The 14,045-nt window shown below is 38.4% G+C and overlaps 1 pseudogene; it reads left to right on the top strand.

The window, feature by feature from the left end:
• Positions 1-4,664: 4,664 nt before the first annotated feature.
• On the top strand, positions 4,665-7,486 carry LOC116248600 (cytochrome P450 71A1-like; annotated as a pseudogene).
• The last annotated feature ends 6,559 nt before the right edge of the window (positions 7,487-14,045 follow it).

Genomic DNA, 14,045 nt, shown 5'->3' with positions numbered 1-14,045 from the left:
TAGAAGGTCATAGATTTAAAACGTAACAATGATAAGACGAGTAAACCATGAATGACATGCATGACTGCCTCAATTTCAATTTGGTGGAACACAACAACATGTCATTCTTGTCAAACATCCCTTTATAGGTCGTTTGACAACAGCAACACAATGTTACTATTCGATGAATCTACCTCAAAATATATAACAGATTCATAACATCTCTTAATCCATTGTTTTATGAATCTGACTTGTTTTTGGAGCAGATACATTGACCAACAACTGTATGTTGCTACTCTCTTTACTTTCCTCAAAAGACGATGCTACTTATCTCACTATTATAAAATGACAGTTAGATAATAGTTACAAGAGCATCAACTTGCAAAAGTCAACAGGCATTGCGAAGGAGTCTAGGAAAAAAAAAATGCCAACTTAATTTTCAATTAGAAAGCAGAGTCTCAAGCAATTACCAACTTTTTTCTAACAACATGTTTTAAATTTGTTTACTTAATCAATATATGTATATATACATATTCATATAAAAAAAAATTCTGACCTTTCAAAGCACACCGTCCAATACATCCGATCCATTGGGCCGTATCTTTAATCACTTAATCATGCCTCTCCATGCAATTGGAGTGAGTTCAAGATGAAGAGGATGATATATATATATAACTGGTGCTGTATGAGTAAAAATAAAAAATTTTATGGGCGTCGAAGCTATCCCTAATCGATCCCACATAAATTATAATTTGAAATCCCCACTGAAAATTACCAGGAAATCGGTTTGCAAGATCCTTAAAAAATACTTGTTGACATTTTACTAAACTTGGCGACAACTTAAGAGTCAGTGGCTATCGCACACCTTTTGAATTTTTTTATAATTTAATAAACAAACTTTTCTTTCTCAAATATATGATCGGACAAAATATCCTTGAAAAGTACTTACTTATAGTTAAACCAAGCTGGCGACAAATTAAGAATCGGTAGCATTAAACAAGAATATATATATATATATATATATATATTAAAGTCCGACCGCCCTTAAAAGAGGATACTGCGACCCCTTCCCGTCAAATACATGCACTACAAGATGAAGAACGAGAGAGAGAGAGAGAGAGAGCGCCCTCCCCCGTTTGCCAAAGTCGAAGAGAGAAACTCAAAGAGCTTTGCTGTTTAAAGAGGCCTTCGCATCCCCTTTTTTCCGGTGAAATAAACAGCTCGAAGGAGTAAAACCATGGCCTTTTGGTGAGAAATTTCTCAGGGAGAATGCAATTTCTCAGCTCAAGGATAATTGGTCTACTCGAAACGAAACAATATATGTAAGAGGGATTTCTTGTGTGTTATTTTCCTTCCCAACGAGTTGAGGAGGTGCAGGACACAAACCGTCTACATATTTTATCAAGTCATGTGAAACATCAGAAGCTCAATTAGGCTTTTCCACAAGAGATACTTGCTCTTCTCAAATTAACATAGGCTAAACCTACAGCAGCATCTCACTGCGCCACATGTGATGATGCCATTACGGGAGACTGATGACAGAAGCTACAATGAAGAACAGAAACAGCAACGATAGAACTACCATTGAATGACTGTATAGAAGGTACTGGTCGTGAAAGAGTGACAAAGAAGTGTTTACTACCTCTACAAATCAAGGTACCGATGGTGAAAACGTTAAAGGTCAACGGTTCAGAATTCAAATTGTTATGTTCACACTACCATAACAATTGTTATCTGGGAGAAAGATTAAGTTAGAGCATTTAAAAGTGTGCAGTATTAGAATGTAAAAATGAGTTGACAACAGAAAGAGAAAAGCTGAGTTCAATTGCAAAGAAGTGTGTTTTCCTCAGCTATTGTCCAAATAAAAAAGGCTACCAATGACATAGTGTGGAAGATGCTCCCATGTATGTATCACATGACGCATGGTTTGATGAATCAAACATGTACTTCTCATGTAAACAAACTAATGCAGGTCGATAGGGGAGACAGTTTTACCTAATGTACATTCTTATGATTTGGTGACTATATTTAGAGAATAGGCAGCATTTACAGTGAGAAAGTTATAAGTGAAGAAGAACCACCAGCCACTGAGTTGTTATCGGAACCAAGCAGGGGCTAACATTTTTCTGAAAAAAAAAAAACAATTTTACAAAATTTTCATTTAACCTATACAAATATATATACATATATATATATATATTGGTCTTTATTAAAATTTTCAAACTATAGTTCAGCCCCTCTAACAAAAAATCCAGTATCCACCCCTAAAACCAAGTCTAAGAGATCTCAAAGGAAGACCGGACTACCAAGGTAACTTAATGAGCATGTTATTTATAATTCTGTACCATACCGGAGCCGGCCAGCAGCTCAGTCCTTTCCTATGGATGCTCGGACATCGCCTTTCAACCCCATTGCGAGACATCGCGTCACGTTAACAAGAGAGGAGGAAGTCGGCCTGTTGCTTCGGGCCATCTCCACCGCCGGTGGTCCTATGAATCTGAGTGAGCTGTTGCTTTCTCTCGCTAGCAACATAAATAATCTGCAGGATCGCCCTTGGTAAGAAGTATAATCATAAGGAAGGAGGATATGGGAAGAGCCGAAGAGCAGGTTTCAGGACACACTGGCGACGTCCCAATCTTCGGTTGGGGCTTTCTTCGTGGGGTATTTCTTCCCATCCTTGAAGTGGGTGTACTTGCAAACTGGTCTCCATGGCAAGTTACTGAGTAACTTCCACCATTTGGATTGTTTCTATGAGGAAGTGATCAGAGGCCACAGCGATCCACGGAGGCGACCAGAGCAACAGGACTTCGTCGATTCTCCGCTTGATGCACAGAAGAATCGACGTGAGGACGTCTTCCTCACGGAAAACAACATGAAGGGGATGCTCATGGTTTATTTACTATATTCTTCATTGAATCATTCCCATCGTCTTTCATATTATCTTTGCTTTATTTGGAACTGTTATTTATTGTCATGTAGTTGGTAGATTTGTTGCTTCTTGGTGGGAAATCTACTTTATTAGTCGTCTTCTAGCTGGATCAATACTTTGGACAAACTACCCTAATTCCATGCATTCACAGTCTTACCTTCACACTATAAATAAGAGACGTTCGGGTTAGAATCTCATTATAAACCTTGCTTGGGCGTTGAGCCTGACCTATGGACAAGAATCGGTTGGGGTTCAGTTATGAATGGAACCAGCAAATTTTTCTGGTGTGGGCATTCATTTAATATTTTTAATTTTTTTTGAAGCACTTACATAATGTAACAATCAAATACATCAAAACATTAACATATGTATTAAACTAATTTTGTAAGGCTGACAATATGACTACGCCACTAGTCATTTGGTAAAAGCTTTCTGATATGCTAAGGCATTTGTAATTATTTTAGCGTTCATAAGACATTCTTTCTGTCATGTCTTTTATGAGGTCCATATATGTCCTAATACTAGCTTTTTTACACGGGTTTGTGTCATAAACTGATACACTAGAAATTATTCTATGAACCGTTGTTAACTGAAATTTATTTATTAAACAATTCATTCACAGTTTGAAAGCGTGTTCCACATCCCATACGTTTGACCCTTAGCTCTGTTATGCTACCACAAAGTTATACTAAAGTATAGAACAGTATACAGTTTGAATATAAAATTTCAAAAGTATTGAAGTATGACATGCATCCACTAATGCTGTAAAATATGGATCTGCTTGCTTATGAATACGACCCACCGGCCGATCTGCGTCCTCTATCTCTTTTTTCTATTTTATCAATCAAAACTATAATTTCAAATATTTTACTTTAGAAGTAAAAAATAAAGATAGATATATAAAATTGAACAGTTAGGCGTTTCTAGAAGCTGAAAATAGTTGAACTAATCATACCAAGCTGTGTACTTACGTATCTTCTCAAAAAAAAAAGAAAAAAAAAAAAAAAGAAAACAAGAGTTGAGTTTTTTGGAAATTATTTAAAAAAATGTTTTTTAATCTTTTAATTTTCCTCTGTTTCCGTTTCTTGTTTCTATAAAAGTTCTTTTTCTTAAAAAACCAGGGGCATTTGGATCATTTAAACATATTGTGCACAAAAAAAATTGTGAACAAAAGTGCGCATATAACCAGCTCGAATAAAAAAAAGGAGAGTGAGTTGTGTGCACTACTTGGTGCATGCAAGATATATGTGCCAAAAAACACGGATAAGCGCACACTATTTCTTTTTAATTTTTTTCTTAAATAATTTAATTAACTAGCCACTTAAATACTTAATGAAATCAATCAAATGTTAAAAAAAGTTTTAGGTTCTCTTCACTGTTGGTGTATTTTAATAAAAGCATTTTTTTTTTCGTAAGGTATTTTGGCCAGTTTAAGTATAATTTCAGGTCATTTAAAATACAAAAATGAGCAGAGTACTCCCAATATGTCAAAGGGAACAGCCACCCAAAAAAGACAAAAGAAAATGATGGGCGGTGGAAAAAACAAAAACTTTCAACGTGTCCATCTCTCTTTTAAAATGGCTAGATTGTGTTGCAATGGAATAGAAGGTAGTTGCGTGCACAGGCCGATGGTGCAGTGCTGCCGGATTAGTTTGCCTTTTCGTCGTTGTCAAACGTCCAGTTTACCTCCATCCTTCTCTAGTTCTATATGTATAAATTCTTAGATTTGAAAGAGTTGAGTTAGAGGCCAAACTTCCATGGATCTCTCCTTTTTCCTGCATCAACTCGACTCCCCATTCAACCAATATTCCATTTTAGCACTCCTGCTTCCTCTCCTCCTCAGTTACGTATTGCTGATTAAATGGAGGACATGGAAGAAATCAACACTCAGACTTCCTCCCGGACCATGGCCGCTGCCAATCATCGGCAACCTGCATCAGCTCGGCACAAGCTCCCTTCACCGCTCCCTCCACCTCCTCTCCCTAAAACACGGCCCCCTTATGCTTCTTAAGCTCGGCAGCTTCCGGGTCTGCGTCGTGTCGTCGGCGAAACTGGCCGAGGAAGTCATGAAGGTCCACGACCTCACCTTCTTCAACAGGCCGCAGCAGGCCAGTACCTCAGCCCTTTCCTATGGAGGCTCGGACATCGCCTTTCAACCCTATGGCCATAGCCATCCTGCGACTCCTGAGCTCCAAGAAGGTGTCCTCCTTCAAGTCGGTGAGAGAGGAAGAAGTCGGCATGTTGCTCCGGTCCATCTCCACCTCCGGTGGTCCTGTGAATCTGAGCGAGATGTTACTTTCTCTCTCTAGCAACATAATCTGCAGGATCGCCTTTGGTAAGAAGTATAATCCTGAGGAAGAAGGATATGGGAAGAGTAGGTTCCAGGATGCAGTGGAGACTTTGCAAGCTTTGCTTGGGGCTTTCTTTGTGGGGGATTTCTTCCCATCCTTGAAGTGGGTAGACTGGCTTACTGGTCTCCATGGCAAGTTACTGAGTAACTTACACGATTTGGATCATTTCTATGATGAAGTGATCAGAGATCACAGCGGTCCACGGGGCCGACCAGAGCAACATGACTTCGTTGACTCTCTGCTTCATGCACAGGAGGACCGAAGTGAGGATGTCTTCCTTACGGTGAACAACATCAAAGGGATGCTTATGGTTTGTTTAATATATGCTTCACTCCCATCGACTTCCATATTATCTTCGCTTCATTTAGAACTGTTCTTTATTGTCGTGTAGTTGGTAGATTTGTCGCTTGTTGGTAGCAATTCCTACTTTATTAGACGTTGGCTTTCACCTTTTAGAGTTTACAACATGACCTATTTTGTGTTTTCTAGCTAGATCAATGCTTGGCCAAGCTACCTCAATTCCTTCCATTCAAAAATCTTATCCACACACTAGAAAGTAAAACATCCAGGTTCGAATCTCATTATAAACGTTAGTTGGGCGTTGAGGCCGACCAAGGGCCCGTTTAGTAGATAGAACAGTTTATAATTATATCATGAATCTGCTTTAAAATTTGAGATGGATTGTTAAAACACTTAAAAACAAATCTGTTCCAATTTTTGGATCTGAAACAGTTACACCAAACTGTTCCTAAATCACAAATAAGAATTGGTTCGGGTTCTGGAAGGTAGACATGGAATTATGGTCATTTGACAGAAGCTTTCAGATATGCTACAGCATTTGCAATTATTTTAATGTTGATAAAATATTTTTATCAGTTGTTTGGTCACAAGAACTGTTTCTCTATACGCAGTAGCCTTGTGTCCTATTCTATGAACAGTTGTCAACCGAAATATTATTTATCAAAGCATCGATTCACAGTTGTGTTCCACGTGTGATACGTTTGATCTTCAGCTCAATTATGCTAAGAGAATTTATAATAAAATATAATAGAGTATGCAGTTTGAATATATAATTCAACACGTATTGAAGTATGACGTCCACCAACGCTGTAAAATATATTAGTCACTAAATAAAAATTTTAAATTGAAATTATCCTTTTAATATTACACGGAGAACATCAAGGCTATTTAATTGACCGATCCAGACGACAACTAAAAATTCATCGGAGATGAATCCGTGACTAGTTTTTTTGATAAAGCAGTAAGAAAAAGGAACAAATATTAATGATCGATGGGAATTTCTTCATTCTCGCCTAATAGCAGTGCATGTGACTATTTTGTAGTAGTGCAGTGATAGAAGCTTGACGATACTTTTGCATGATAGGATAAAATGCAAGAAACATCGGTTTGTTCAATAGAATATCAACTTCAGAAACATGAAATAGAAGTGTAGTACTGTTATTTTCTGATTATTAGTAAAAATTTGTTCTATGACGCCTGTATGTTCCCTCTTTTTCCAATTTCATGAACTTTAGAGTACTCTATACGAACCCCTCTCTTCCCATTTTTATAGGATATATTCATAGGTGGAACCGAAACTGCATCAGCTACCTTGGTTTGGGCGATGGCTGAGCTGATGAGAAAGCCCGAGGCCATGAAAAAACTGCAACATGAGCTCAGACTTGCACTGAAAACAAAGGACATGGTAGAAGAAAACGACCTTCACCAATTACAGTATCTTAAGTTGGTGATCAAGGAGACCTTAAGGCAGCACCCACCACTTCCATTGCTGGTTCCTCGAGTATCTTCCCAAGAGTGTAATGTCGGTGGGTACTCCATCCCTGCCAAAACGAGGGTCATTGTGAATGCGTGGGCAATTGGGAGGGACCCCAATTCATGGCAGAACCCAGAAGAATTCATACCAGAGAGATTCATCAACAGCCATTTCGACTACAAGGGTAAAAACTTCGAGTTCATACCATTTGGATCGGGGAGAAGGATGTGCCCAGGACTCCATTTTGCAATGGCGGTAGTGGAGCTTGTGCTTGCTAATCTTATCTACTGCTTCGATTGGGAGCTGCCCTGTGGGAAGCTCCTAGAAGACATCGACATGATTGAAGCTCCAGGCTCGACTGTGCACAAAAGAGAAGCACTGGTTCTCCTTGCCAAGCATTTTTCACCATCGAAGTGAAATACTTTGTATTTGGCGTACCATAAAATGGGACTAGCTAGGGTAATTAAGTTAATTTGGTGTTCCAAAATATGTAAAAGAATTTGGGGTTTATAAATCCTAATAGTATATGGACTTCGAAGCTTGCTTAATTTGAATTGAACTTTTTCACGTTATATCGTAAGTGTTCCAGCCTTATGGTTTAGAAATTTTGTCCAATCAATAATCTTAAATTTGAATTTTATTCGACACATTGTTGTGTGATGGATTCTGTTGCACTGTGCGAAGCAAAATAAGGATGGCCTATGATAAAGTGAGAGGAATAGGAACAATGAAAGGAATAAAGAAGTTGTATTTCATTGTTCACTATGAATGATATACAAGGTATTTATAGAGTCAATGGATAAGAAACAACAACGTTCATATCCCTGATTTCTTGCCATATCATACCAAAATTATGATTCCTAAATTGTTGCGATCCCCCAATCTGCAATGTCTACCATGTCATCCCCTTGATTTGGTGTGATCTTCAACCGTTACATATCATAACGTTCAACACTCCCCCTCAAGTTGCTGCTCCAGGATCAATGAGACCCAACTTGCATCTAAATTTTACGAACGCATCCTTTCCCAATGCCTTAGTAAAAACATCTGCAATTTGATTTTCAGTGTCTATTTGCTTAGTATAAATATCTTTTCTTTGGATCTTCTCTCGAACAACATGACAGTCAACTTCAATATGTTTCGTTCTGAACACCGGATTTGCATATATGTGTATTGCTGCTTGATTGTCACAATGCAATTCTATTGTTTGATGATGAGTAATTCCAATGTCATTAAGAATGTACCTTATCCAAGTCATCTCGCAAGAAGTTAATGCCATTGCTCTATATTCGGCTTCTGCAGAAGACCTCGAAATAATTGTTTGTTTCTTAACTTTCCAAGATATTGGGCTTTCTCCAATGAAAGCACAGAAGCCTGAAGTGGATCTCCTTGTCATTGGGCAAAAAGCCCAATCCGAATCACAAAAAGCTTTGATTATCATGTCACTATGGGATGACAATAGAATCTCATAACTTGCTATCGACTTGATGTATCGAAGTATTCTGAAAGCTACCTCTAAATGAGTTGTTCGTGGTTGCGACATGAATTGACTCAACATGTGAACACTATGCAAAATATCGGGTCGTGTAATGGTTAAATAAACCAAACAACCAACTATTTTTCTGAAAAAGGTGGGATCTTTTAACAATTGCCCACTCTCATCATATTATTTTAAATGTTGTTCCACTGGTGTTTCACTAGGTTTGGCACCACTGTATCTGACTTCATATAAGATATCCATCATATTCTTCTTTTGGGATAAGAATATCCATTTTTTGGATTAAGCGACTTCAATACCCAAAAAATATTTTAACTCTCCCAAATCTTTCAACTGAAATTTTCTATTGAGTTCAACTTCTTGATGGCATCATGATGGTCTCCTGCAATGATTATGTCATCAACATATACAATGAAAATACTGCCTTGTTTGTTGATATTGGTAAACAATGAATAGTCTGCCTTAGATTGAGAGAAGTCAAGTTTCTTGAAGGTCTTTGTTAATTTAAAGAACCAGTTGTGAGATGATTGTTTGAGACCATATAAGGATTTGTTTAGCCGACACACCTTATTCTCCTCTTGTCGGGTAAAGCTAGGAGGAAGCATCATATAGACTTCTTCTTATAGATCACCATAGATGAAGGCATTGTTGACATCAATTTTAAAAAGACTACATCCTTTGATGGTTGCAACAGATAAGAGACATCGAATGGTGGTAATTTTAGCGACAGGACAAAAAGTCTCTATGTAATCAATATCTTTTGTTTGAGTATAACCCTTAACAACGGGGCGAGCTTTGTAACGCTTGGTAGTACCATCAGCATGATATTTGATTTTATATATCCATCGGCAGCCAATAGAGTGTTTATCTGGTGGGAGAGAAACTACGTACCAAGTCGAGTTTGTTTCTAATGCCCGAATTTCAACCGCCATAGCATCTCTCCATTCTTGATGTTACATTGCTTCTTGGATAGTTGACGGCTCATGGTGGTTGAGACTAGATGTAAGAAACACTTGGTATTTATGAGAAAACTTGTGTAAATGGAGGTACTGACTCATGGGATACCTTGTTCCTTTAGGTTGCATAGGCGCCGATGTTGATTCGGATGATGTGGGTCGTGCGGTAGAGTGACATTGATAATCCTTAAGTCGTGAAGGTGGAACAGGTCGTTTGTTTGATCGCCGTAATGAAGGTTCATAGGAATCAAGGTTGGTGGTGATAGTATCAACGATGGTGGGTTGGTGTTGATCTGACGATGGGAGTGATGACTGTGGTGCGGGTGTCGATGTAGATGATGGAGGTTGATTTGGTTGTTGTGTTGTAGGGCCATGAGGCTGGTAGTCATATTCAAATGATTCTTGAGATAGAGGAGGCATAACAACGCCACTATCTTGGTCTTTGTGGTTTTGAAAAGGCAATATGTTTTCTATACACTTAACATCTCGACTAGTAAAAATTTCATGAGTTTCAAGACCATAAAGTTTACACATTTTGACCAAAGGTGTATCCGACAAAAACACATGTGCGTGAGTGTGAGTCAAATGTATGAGTCTTACCAATGTTGTAAGCATAACATAAGCAGCCAAAAACCTAGATATGATCATATTTGGGAGTTTGCCCATAAAGAACCTCATAAGGGGTTTTGTCATGTAAAGGATGAGTGGGAAAACGATTGATTAAATAGGCAGCAATGTTTGCATCCCAAAATTTTCATTGGTTTTGGAGTGCTCCAGAAAAATGAGGTTTTTGTTTTGAAAGAGGAAAGAAAGGAACTCGCCCGTCGGTACGAGGATCGACCGTTCCCGGCACCTTTACCGGGGGTAATCAACCCAAGGGCTATGTTTATCATTGATGCATTTCGTTTTAACTTAAACATCTTTTTTATTCTATATGCGGTGTAAAAAATATTGAAAGTTTGAAGTTTCAAACTTTTGAAAAGGTTCTTGAAGAGTTGCTTGAAAGTGTGAAATGATTTGAGGAAAAAGTGTAACTAGTAAATATCATTTGAAAAGCTTGTGAAATTATTTTGAAATCATTTTAGTGTTCTCTTAAGATTTTAAGTAGGTTTGAGATTTTACTCTAATTCGGTTACCACTTAGCTAGAGTTCTATCCCTTCTTGCTTAAGTTCTTTTGGAGATATGCTTGTGATCATAAGTGAAATAAAGTGGGTGAGAATGCATAGATGCATTTATCCTATATGATTGAAAGAATATAAAACATTCCTACCACAACATTCATCTAAAGTCGTTCTACCACAACATACATATAAGATTTCGTTGTTATAATTATTGTATATAAGAAGGAAAAGTTGTTGAAAAGGGATATGGATTGTAGACCATCAAGCATGATTCCAATATTGGGTCATTACTTGGTTTGTGGTCTTAATGAAGTTGGTAAATAAAAAGTTCGTGAGAGGAGAATGTATATTTGGGAGTTGTTATTTTCCTTACGTGGGAGATTATGCCAAACATAAATTTGAGCCAAGATCGTTACCATGTGTCTTTTTAGGGTATAGTTCTACTCATAAAGGCTATCGATGTCTATATCCTCCTACTGGCCGAGTATATATTTCATGACATGTAGTATTTGCTGAAGCTTATTTTCCTTATCAGAAGCTTGAAATATTGTTCTCAAGGTTTGATCAACAGCTGCATCCAACCACCTTCAATGATTGGACAGAGCCTCCTTAGGACGTTCGCGATTCGACTGATAGGCAGCACGTTGACTCTTATGATAACACCTCTCGTATGCATCATGAAGAGCTTCCACCTCAAGATGCGTCACCAACTAGTTTGGATATTTTGGATGTTCACGCATCTTCCATGCATCAACCAGCCGTGCTATCCCCTTCTGTAGGAGAACTCATGTCTTCCCGTGATGAGCCCTCGCATCAAGAAAGTCTAATTCTTCCTCCAGCTGAGTTATCACCAACAAATGCTGATACTACAAGGGAATCACATGACGAGTTCAATCATACTTCATCAAATTCTCATGCCATGGTTACTCGATCAAAGGCTGGTGTTACCAAGCCCAATTATCGATATTTTCTCACTATGAGTATTCTCCTAGAACCCAAAACTGTGAAAGATGCCTTAATGCATGATGGTTGGATGGCAGCAATGAAAGAAGAACTAAATGCCCTTCACCACTGTAAGACTTGGACTCTTGTTCCTCGGCAGCCAAACATGAATGTGGTAAGTACGCGCTGGGTTTTTAAAACAAAACTGAAAAGCGATGGTACTTTGGGATGCTTGAAGGCCAGACTCGTCGCTTGCAAATTCAATCAAATTCCCGGCATTGATTTTACGAAAACCTTCTCTCCTATTATCAAACTGGCTACGATCTGCATCGTCTTCACTATTGCATTAACCAACAATTGGGACATCAAACAATTTGATGTCAAAAATGTGTTTCTCCATGCAACTTGGATCAAATGGTTTTTATTGAACAACCTCCAGGGTTCATTGATCTATCCAAACCAACACACGTCTGTCGCCTTCACCGAGCACTTTATGAACTTCTCCAGGCTCCTCGACCTTGGTATGACTACTTTGGTTCATTCTTATTGACAAAAGGGTTTTATACCAGCATCTATGATTCCTTCCTGTTCGTTTATCGAGAAGCCCAAAGGTACTATTTTTCTCCTTCTCTACGTTGATGACACCATATTAACAAGAAGCAACAACATCCTTATTCAACAGCTTGTCAAGGAGCTAAGTACTAAATTTGCCATGAAAGATCTTGGATACATTCATCAATTTTTGGGTATAGAGGTTGTTCAAATCCAATCTGGACTCTTCTTAAATCAGAAACGATACACCTTCAGTCTACTAGAACGTGTGAAACTGGTCAGTTGCAAACCTGTCATTACTCCTTTGGTTCAACACTATCAACCTCCAAGTGATGACAAACTCTTTCCAGATCCAACCTTATTTCGGAGTCTAGTTGGACGACTACAATACTTGACGTTCACTCGACCTGACATATTATTTAGTGTTAATTATGTCAGTATATGCCGACACCGAACAATAGTCATTTCCAACTTGTCAAGCGTATACTTCGCTACATTCATGGCACCATTTCTGATGGCTGTATCCTTTCTCCTCAGAGGGATTTTTGGCATCATGCTTTCTCTGATTCTGATTGGGTAGGATGTCTTGACACTCGAAGCTCTACTACCAGTTATTGCACCTTCATCGGAACACATTGTATCTCTTGGACTGCGAAGAAACAGCCTACTGAAGCAGATAATGACAAAGGCAAATCAGCCATTGTTAGTAAGGAAGATGGCGATCCAAAAATGCAACAACCTAACAAAGCAAGTCAATCCAAAACCGACAGTAGTATTAAAGACTATTGTACAACTCATAAGAGGAATAATGATAAGGATGTAATCTCTCCTAAGATCAAGGAGAAACCTGATGTGCAAGCATTATAAATAGTGATAAAACCTCTCCACAAAATATAGTGGAAAGGACCCCTCTCGTGGACGTAGATGAATATATACCGAACCACGTAAAAATCTTCTTCTTCTTCTTCTTCTTCTTCTTCTTCTTCTTCTTTCTTTGCAATCCCTTTTTCACAAATACATGGTTTATACTTTCTATAATGCAAATGAATGAATCCTTCCAGTAGCATCACCTACACTACAGTAATTACAAAGCAGCAACATATGATTCAACCTGACATGCCCTTGCTAATACTGTTTCAAGAGACCATTTAAGGAGCGTATATATTGAACAAACTCAGTTTGGACTAAAGAAAAGGAATTTGTTCACTCATGTCTGCTTTCGATGAAGTGATGACAATAGCTTTCAACATGTTTTGTTCGGTCATGGACCGCAGGATTACCAGTTATTTGCAAGGCCGATTTGTTGTCGCAATACAAAGTGGTTGGTAAATCAATCTTCACTTGAAGATCCTTGAGGACAGCTCTTAACCACACAATGACAAGCTGTGTTGGCTAAAGCTCTATATTCTACTTTTGGCAAAGAAAGCGACACTGTATTTTATTTCCTGGTTTCCATGAAACCAATGCACCACCAAGGAATATGCAATGTCCTGCAATAAAGCATTGCAAGTTTCCATCAACAGGAAGAAGAATTCCTTGACTTGGACTCTCCTTTCGGGGGCGTTTGATTCATAGAGTTGCTGGAATTTTGGAATGAAAATTATTGTTTTTGAAAAAACGAGAATCACCTAATCCAATACAGCAGCATTTTGATTCTGGAATTATGGATCAATTTTAGAATCAAACTTCTGAAATCAAAATATAACCCTCGGAGTCCGATTTTAATTCTGGAATCAAAATTCCCGCTGGATCTGGGAACTATTCTCCCTCGTCCACAACCCTTTCTCCTTCGCGCGCAAAGAAACACCCCTTCCCAGTGCTTTCTTCTTGTTCATCCTTCCGTTAATAATGCAGTGCAACGGCCACCCTCATCTGCTCGCCATCGACAGCAGGTATGCCCCCTCTCTGTCTTCCATGCTCTCTCTATCTCTCTCTCTCTCCC

Source organism: Nymphaea colorata, chromosome 2 (assembly GCF_008831285.2).
Source record: "Nymphaea colorata isolate Beijing-Zhang1983 chromosome 2, ASM883128v2, whole genome shotgun sequence".
In the NCBI taxonomy this organism is placed as follows: Eukaryota; Viridiplantae; Streptophyta; class Magnoliopsida; order Nymphaeales; family Nymphaeaceae; genus Nymphaea; species Nymphaea colorata.
The sequence above is the reverse complement of the archived record's forward strand: the minus strand, read 5'-3'. Positions and strand labels throughout refer to the sequence as shown.